This window comes from Amblyomma mixtum, chromosome 7, assembly GCF_055824585.1.
Source record: "Amblyomma mixtum isolate Tamu chromosome 7, ASM5582458v1, whole genome shotgun sequence".
NCBI lineage: Eukaryota > Metazoa > Arthropoda > Arachnida > Ixodida > Ixodidae > Amblyomma > Amblyomma mixtum.
Genome location: NC_143018.1, coordinates 17,687,816 through 17,696,403, shown reverse-complemented (window position 1 = coordinate 17,696,403; position 8,588 = coordinate 17,687,816). Strand labels below are relative to the sequence as shown.

The following is an 8,588-nucleotide window of genomic DNA, read 5'->3' as shown; positions in this document are numbered from 1 at the left end:
AAATGCTGAAATCCGTTCGGAAAATTACAAGTTAGCAAAGCTTTTTGCAGACCCAGTTTTGCGTCCACACTGCAGCTCGCCTGGATGAGGCAGCGCACATTTCACATCATATCGCACTACAAGAGAGCGAGTCTTGAGTGAGATTGCCTTTGATTCTTTTTCATTTATTCCTGTTCGTATATATTTCCTTTTTCGCGTAAGTAAACCTTCAGTTGAAAGATAGCGCCTGTATTGGCCTCTTCTGCCTTGTCTTCATTCTTCAGCGCTATGATGTAGAGTTCAATCTGACTAGCCCAACTTTCCGACATTCTACGTTACATTAAGCTTCATAAGTAATCTTTAAGTAATTAATTATTTATCACAAGTATTTAATGTATTTCCGTTATTTTTTGGAAACAGCAATTACTTGCATTCGCGCGATTTTAGGATAGTAATTAGTAGTGTAAATTAATTACTTTTCACAAATAATTTTTCCATGTGTAATATACACAAACAAAACACCAACGTTTAGCGGTAAACGCGACTACATCATTCCAGCTTCCACCCCGCTGCAATCGGTACCGACACCGACTTCTCACGCGTTTCTCCGCTGCCTGCTTGCTTAGTGCTTGTAGCTGTTTTTGACCAACAGCTGAAACAGTAGCGCTCAGTTTCCTTGGCTGTTTGCCGTCTTTGTAATAAGAGCCGAGTCCGTGCTGCTGTCCAATGACCAAGAAAGACCAAGACGCTTTATTGAACGCAGACAGCCTATATATACATGAAATGACGTCACAAGACAGAATCCAAGACAATCCGCAAAACCGAAACAAGAACTGAAACAAGTACAGAAAACACATGAATCACAATACAACATACTCCCTTTCTTGGGGGAAAAGGATTCACGGATACATATAAAAATATACACAAAAACAACGAAACACACACTCTCTCTCTCCCTTAGAAAAAAATTCACAACTACATTGAAAAGTGACAAACAACAAAGCACACTTATTTCACTTATTCCACTTATTCTCTTATTCAATAACGCTTATTTGTCTTATTCCCCGGGGAAAAAGATTTACAGCTACATTAAAAAATGACACAAGCAAGAGAAAACACTCTATGCACACAAGAAATGTACATACAAACAAAAAAAGTCACTTTGTTACAAAGTTCTGGAGCCACAAAGGCTTCCGCACAGTCCTCTTTGGCCGCTGGGCGCACTCCGGAAGAGGACCTTAAGACCGCAGGTCTGAAGAAAAGTCCCTGGATCGAAATCACCACACACTGAAGCATCACCACACACTGAAGCATCACCACAAACAGAAGGATCATCACTCACTGAAGACACATCACAACATACGCACATAACAAAAGAAACGTCACTGCACAGCCATGCCAGGATGTCACCTATTTGGGTACAAGGTAGGAATAGCATCGGGCCTGAGGCACTTCTCCGGAAACAGGTGTGTGAGGGAACCCGATTCAAAGTGGTGGTGGTGAAAAACATTTTTAATACTCAGAGAGAGTTTGGGGAATTCAAAGTGCAGCGAGCACATGAAGCTGGATGCTCTGACGGCATCCAGTCAAACAAGTCACCACGGCCAAGACACAGTCGCACAAAATCGATCCACTTGCGGCGATCGGGCTCACACTCGGGTAAAGGATGCTGCACAGTGTTGTGGGACCGCTGCAGGCCACACACGATGCGGCATGGAGCCAGTGGGGGCACTGAATACTTTCGTTCTGTTGGAGACAAGGTCCGAGACGGGAAAGCTACTGTTTGGAGTCCGTGTAGACCTAATTGCTGGAAAACTGCTCCCAGTCCTAGATCTGAAGCCTCGGTAGTCACAACAGTGGGCAAATAGGTATTAAGCATTAGTGCATGGAGAAGTTCCTCTGTATGTGGCAGTGGGAACACATCAGGTACCACGGCCTTATTGACTTCACGCAAGTCCATACACAAGCGTATTTTTCCATTGGGTTTCTGGATAACCACGATTGATGAAATCCATTCTGAAGCGTTTACTCTTTCAATAATATCTTGCTTCTATAACCGTTCGAGTTCTTCAGAGACTCTGGAACGGATAGCAAGTGGTAACCGTCGTAGCTTGGCAACTACAGGTTGCACATTCGGACGCACTTTCACTTCATGCTGGAACCCTTTAGCCAGTCCCACTTCGTCTGAAAAGAGTTTCGGAAACTCAGTCGCTAATGTGGAGGGGATTTTCTCAACTGGATTCGCCACCGTCTGAAAACACTGCAAGGTTGCTCCCACAATAAATAAATTCAGAGCACGAATGGCATCCAAGCCAATTAGTGTAGTACCCTCAGAGACAACATACAAGAGAATAGGAACAGTTCTCTCATGATACTTGATTGGTGCAGTGAAACAACCTAGCACATTATTAGAACGCTTGGGATAATCCACAAGTGTTAGACGAGGTGCTTCAAGTAGTTGAGTGGTTGAAAAATACCTTGAAAGAAAGTACTGTTATCAATAATGGAAACAGCAGACCCAGAATCAACTAAGAAAGACAAAGTGACGTCTGCCACTTGCAACTGGATATAAATGCCAGACCTCCGATCCTTATCAATAACGTAAACATTGCTGGCCAAGGATTCTTCTGTATAATGTTCACTCTGTGTTTCTGTGATCTCAAGTCCGTTAGACATGGACGCTGTTTTTTCAAGTTTTTTGACAGACAGACAGACAGACAGACAGACAGACAGACAGACAGACAGACAGACAGACAGACAGACAGACAGACAGACAGACGGACGGACGGACGGACAGACAGACAGACAGACAGACAGACATACAGACACAGACAGACAGACAGACAGACAGACAGACAGACAGACAGACAGACAGACAGACAGACAGACAGACAGACAGACAGACAGACAGACAGACAGACAGAGACAGACAGACAGACAGACAGACAGACAGACAGACAGACAGACAGACAGACAGACAGACAGACAGACGGACAGACGGACGGACAGAGACAGACAGAGACAGACAGAGACAGAGACAGACAGACAGACAGACAGACAGACAGACAGACAGACAGACAGACAGACAGACAGACAGACAGACAGACAGACATTTATTTGACATCATGTGTACACAATGTCGGGAACATGGGAAAAAAGCCGGAAAAAGCGCGGCTTGACAGGGCCCATGTTCCCTATTAATAAAGGCTACATATGTTATGAATTCTGGTAACAAACACAATTTGACAACAGCAACGATTAAGAAATGGTACAAAGATCACCTTTAAAAAACGTAGTTTAGTATTCAATTCGACATAGGAGTATGGAGTAGCAATGAGGGTTATTAAGAAAGTCAAGTTGGAATACAAGTGATTAAAATATGTTACAAACATTCCGAGACTTGAATCCGAGTTCCGAGACTTGGCCATTACTTGGGGATGATTGAACGCAAGAATGAATAAGATCCAGTGGTGACTCTTGGTTGACTTGATTCGTCCAGCGTTCGGCTGTGCGACTGCGGTATCAGCTGATTACGGAGCTGCGTTGCGGGAAAGCCTATCCTCGCTTGTTCTGTCACTTGGATCGTTTCTACAGGAAATTGTTCTTGCTGGCTTGTTTCTTCCTGTTTTTGCTGTATTTCCCGTACAGCTGAGCGCTGCCTACACATGGAAGCGAAGTGACCAATTTTTCCGCAGAAGCAAGTCTTGCCTTGAGCTGGGCAATTACACGCTGCGGCACTGTGACGACTTGATCCGCAACAAAAACAAGGCGACTGCCTGGAACGCTGATTTTGCGGTTGAAAATGCCTGGTATTAGGTTGCCTCATAGGCTGTTGCGACATCGACGATGTTGTATTATTTTGCGGAAGATAACTCGAACGCGGGTAGCGCGGACTGTACCGTCTATGTTGATATTCTGCAGCCTGCGACGCAGGTGGTTGCTGAGAAAAGCTCGACGCTTGTGATGAAAAACGAGGACAAAATTGCCTGGGTGCCGGCCTTTGTGAGGACGGTGGGTAATTCGATGTTGCTTTCCTTATGGGCTGAACAGGGGCCAAGAACTCTTTCGCGTCGCTAGTCACCTGTTCGTACTGCAACGCAATGCTAGACGCTGCGGAGAACGTAACTCGGGATCCTCCCAGCAAAAGTCGCTCTCTAACCCTTTGCGAAGAAACTCCTGTCACAAATCGGTCCCTCAGCATTTCTTCAGGAGCAGCATAATCACACAGCTGAAGCAAATCACGCAGGGCAGCTATGTACTCTGTGATGGACTCACCCGGTAATTGCTGCCTGTTTTGAAATCTTTTCCGTTCCATCATTTTATTGGAAGGGGTACTGAATTCTTGTCGCAGTAAGGCAACAGTTGACTTGTAGACGTCTTGCGTCGCTTTCAACGCGAGCGTCTGTCGGCGAGTGAGCTAGCGTCTCACTTTGAGATGCGCGCGAGCGTCTGTCGATGAGTGCGCTATCGTCTCACTCTGAACGCGAGCGTCTGTCGATGAGTGAGGTAGCGTCTCACTTTGACATGCAGCGCGAGCGAAATAAATTCTCCTTCATTTCCCAGACTATATAGGAGAAGGGTTTTTTGAGCTCGGCGGTCGCTGTCGACCCACCTGATACAGTGAGGTTGAGTTCAAAAGTTTGCATCCATTGATTAAATGGAACTGGTGGACGACCCGGATGCTGAAGAAATGGGTCCGGTGCGCGGACGCCAGTGAAAGACGATAAAGCCATTTTGACCTTGCAGACGCTACCTAGCGTAGAAGACGGAGAACGCGGCAGTCAATGCATGAATATTTCCTCTCTTGTAACCGGACCACATTTTTCTTTGTTTCCCTCGACGACGAGGCTTGATTATGCTTGACGCAACATACTTGAGTCACGAAGACGAACGGTCACATTTGCGACTCAGCGAACGAACGCTCTTTGTTCAAAAAATCAGGGGGCACTTTGACTGTCTAAAGTGGGTAGAGGCGGAAGCGTTTTCCGCACCACCTTCGCTGTTTCTGTGGCACCGGAGGCGTCACATATAATTGAGTACTAATTACTAAGCGATGACAAATAACTAATTAATGGTTAATTACTGATTAATGTATGAGTACTAATTAACTGCTAATTAATTACGCTTAAGCTTCGCCTTTAGGAGTGGAACGCGACAGCGCGTTGTAGCGCTGCCAGTGAGTCCACGGAACACCACCCGTTCAGCGCGATACCTTGCCCTTTGAACGCAACGCTTTTTGAGGAAAGGAAATGGCGCAGTAATTCTCTGTCATCTCGATGGACACCTGAACCGCACCGTAGAGGAAGGGAGGAAGTGGGAGTGAAAGAAGATAGATAAAGAGGAGCCGTAATGAAGAAAATGAAAATTGTATTTGAGGAAAGGAAATTACGCAGTAACTAGGGCCATTTCTTTAACCTACACCAGCTACACCAGTGTAGCAAACGTCCAATACCTCCAATGAAGCTTTGCTACACTGGTGTAGCTGGTGGAGGTTAAAGAAATGACCCTACTGTCTCACAAAATTCAGGGGGGGGGGGCACTTTTTTGACCTAAAGTCTTGCAACGCTGCCAAGGAGTCCATAGAACGCCATCGCCCATTCGGTTCTACGCCTCGCTCGTCAGTAAATTGGTTTTTGAGGAAAGGAAATGTTTGCAACGCTGCCAAGGAGTCCATAGAACGCCATCGCCCATTCGGTTCTACGCCTCGCTCGTGAGTAAATTGGTTTTTGAGGAAAGGAAATGTTTACAACGCTGCCAAGGAGTCCATAGAACGCCATCGCCCATTCGGTTCTACGCCTCGCTCGTCAGTAAATTGGTTTTTGAGGAAAGGAAATGTATCTGTATCTCATTTGTCGGTGGACACCTAAACCTCGCGGGAAGGGAATGAAGGAGGATGAGGGTGAGTGAAGACACCGTATTCACTAGACGCGCCTTTGTTCATTCCAAACCATCGAGCTGGCATGGCGGAGTGGATAGCATGCTCGTCTCTCACGCCGAAGACCGGGGTTCGATTCCTGAGCTCGACCAATTTCTTAATCGGTTTTATTTATTTATATGGCCTGACTAGTACCGCTAACTAGGCTAATTGGGTAATTAAGCAATTAACTAAGCTCAGTCCCACTTAATTGAAGCATCACTATACGATCCCTTCAATTGGTTGCATGGTTACTAGGCAAAGTACAATCGGCCCCGTTTGAAATTCGCGCACTGTGACGTCACGACCGTTTCCACCAATTGAAAAGCGTGACATTTTATGTCGACAACTGCTGCTTACAACGATGAGACATTAAAGGCTTCCGCCTTAATACTACGCTTGAAAACTTCCGAGGATGAACGAACTTCTGAGAATACGCACAAAGCCTGACGTAGGGTAGCTCATGTGCTACGGCCAACATGAAAGTTTCTTGCTTGCCTTCTTGAAATTCTTCACAGAATGAAAATATGTGTTGACTCACGGACTTTTCACGGTGAATTCGCCCCAGAACAGCATTCCAGCAGGCTGTGGCTCATCAGGCGACGACCTCGCTGGCGACGACCACGCTAGTCGACAAAGTGTAAGAAAACGGGAAGAAAATTTGCAATACCTTCGAAATATGACCTTCTGTCGACGGGGCTTCTTCGAGCAGCTTACATAGCAGATAATCGCAGGACGATTACTTCGTAACATGACGTATGTCATCGGATTACTGTAAGATACTGGGATGGCATCCTCTATTCCTGTAGGCCTATCCCATCCTCGATCGCCAGTGTGGTGTTGGCCGTAACGAGAGCCGAGTCCGTGCTGCTGTCCCGTGACCAAGAAAGACCAAGACGCTTTATTATGCGAAGCATACTAAAATAGCCCAACCCAGCTCCTCGAGCGCGGCGGTGTCGTTACCATTGACCTTTCCTGACCTCCATGTCATACCACGTGATGCGTGACGTCACAGCAGATGAAAAACGGGGGCCCAACTCGCGCTGTCGCGCGAGGCGTCGTGACCAAGAATGACCACGTGGTGCGTGACGTCACAGCAGATGAGAAACGGGGGCCCAGCTCGCGCCGTCGCGCGGGGCGTCGCGACCAAGGAGGACCACGTGATGCGTGACGTAACGACAAAGGAGAAACGGGGCCCCAGCTAGCGCCGTCGCGCGAGGCGTCGCGACCTAGGAGGACGCCTCCTTGGTCGCTTCGCATCTGACTAGCTTCGCATCTGACTAGGCTTAACCTAAGCTAAGCCTCAGCCATTTTTGTTGTTGTGTTGTTGTGACTGAGAGAACGATGAAAACGAAATTGTACGGGCCTGCCTATTGGTTCGAGCCAAGCCACCACCGCTGCCACGTGCAGATAGAGGAGAGTTAAAAGATCAGAGGAAAGAGAAAAAGGAAAGGAAAGACGCGCGTCGCAGCAACAACTGCGTCCGCCGGAGCGGACGCTGCTCAAAAAACAGATAAGCGGCCGAAGCCGCGCTAGCCGAAGCGAGGACAGATATTAAGGCGAAAGACTTTAATGCCTCATACTGTCGTTAGCAGACGCGTCGGCAGGAGTGTCGACAAACGCATCGGCAGAACTGTCGACAGACGCGTCGGCAGCCGTGTCGACAGACGCGTCGGCAGATTCGTCCGCCTTTCGGCGTCAGTGCTTAAAAGGCTCAAGGTTCCAGCATGAATAAAGGCGCATCTAGTGAATGCATGGGCTTCATAAATAAAATAAAAGGAGTAAAGTAAAGAAAAGGAAAATAGAAAAATAAAGTGTAAAGAGGAAGATGCTTAGCAGTCGCAGCAGCAGAACCGATGCGCGGCGCGAGGCGAGAAGACGACGATCAGCAGCTGAAGCAGCAGGACCCGTCCTTGCCCGCTCTAACCGGCCTTCACAAACAGTCATCTCTTGCCAATAAAGGCCGTTACATCTTGGTGGAGGTTGCGGGATCCCGTCCTGGAGCTACGTAACCGGACTATCACTACCCCCATGCCTGCCAACGCCAACCAGCCAGCCAGCTCTTCACCGGCACCCGTCGCTTGCCATGGGGATCTCCGCCAGCGCGACCCTGCCGTCTTCAGCGGCACGGACGATCACGATGTGGAAGACTGGTTGTCCTCTTACGACAGGGTGAGCGCACATAACCGTTGGGACGACACTATGAAACTTACCAATGTAATCTTCTACCTAACCGGCGTTGCCCACCTTTGGTACCAGAACCACGAATCGGACTTTACCACCTGGACCGCATTTAAAACCAGCTTCTCCGACATCTTCGGCCGTCCTGCAGTACGCAAACTTCGCGCCGAGCAGCGTCTTCGCGTTCGCGCACAGCAGAGTGGTGAATCATACACCAGCTACATAGAAGATGTCGTCAATCTCTGCAAGCGCGTCAATGCGTCCATGGCGGAGGCCGATAAAGTTAAACACATTCTGAAAGGAATCGAAGATGACGCTTTCAATATGCTTGTGGGCAAAAACGTCACATCTGTCACCGAAATCTTCGACCACTGCCAAAGCTACGATGAGCTCCGCCGACAGCGCGTTTTCACTCGGCAGCCCTCTGCACAGACAGACACAGTAACTAGCCTCAGCATGACGACAGAGGACAGCTCGCTACTGCTCCAGATCAAGCAGTTTGTCCGTGAGGAGG

The 8,588-nt window shown here is 47.8% G+C and overlaps 1 long non-coding RNA gene across 1 annotated transcript; it reads right to left on the bottom strand.

Annotated features, from left to right (window-relative positions):
- Nucleotides 1-706: 706 nt before the first annotated feature.
- Nucleotides 707-7,202, bottom strand: LOC149335123 (uncharacterized). Its single transcript, XR_016284005.1, has 2 exons — nucleotides 6,435-7,202; nucleotides 707-1,245 (listed from the first exon to the last, which is right to left on the bottom strand). It is a non-coding gene; the product is annotated as an uncharacterized LOC149335123 (long non-coding RNA).
- Between the last annotated feature and the right edge of the window lie 1,386 nt (nucleotides 7,203-8,588).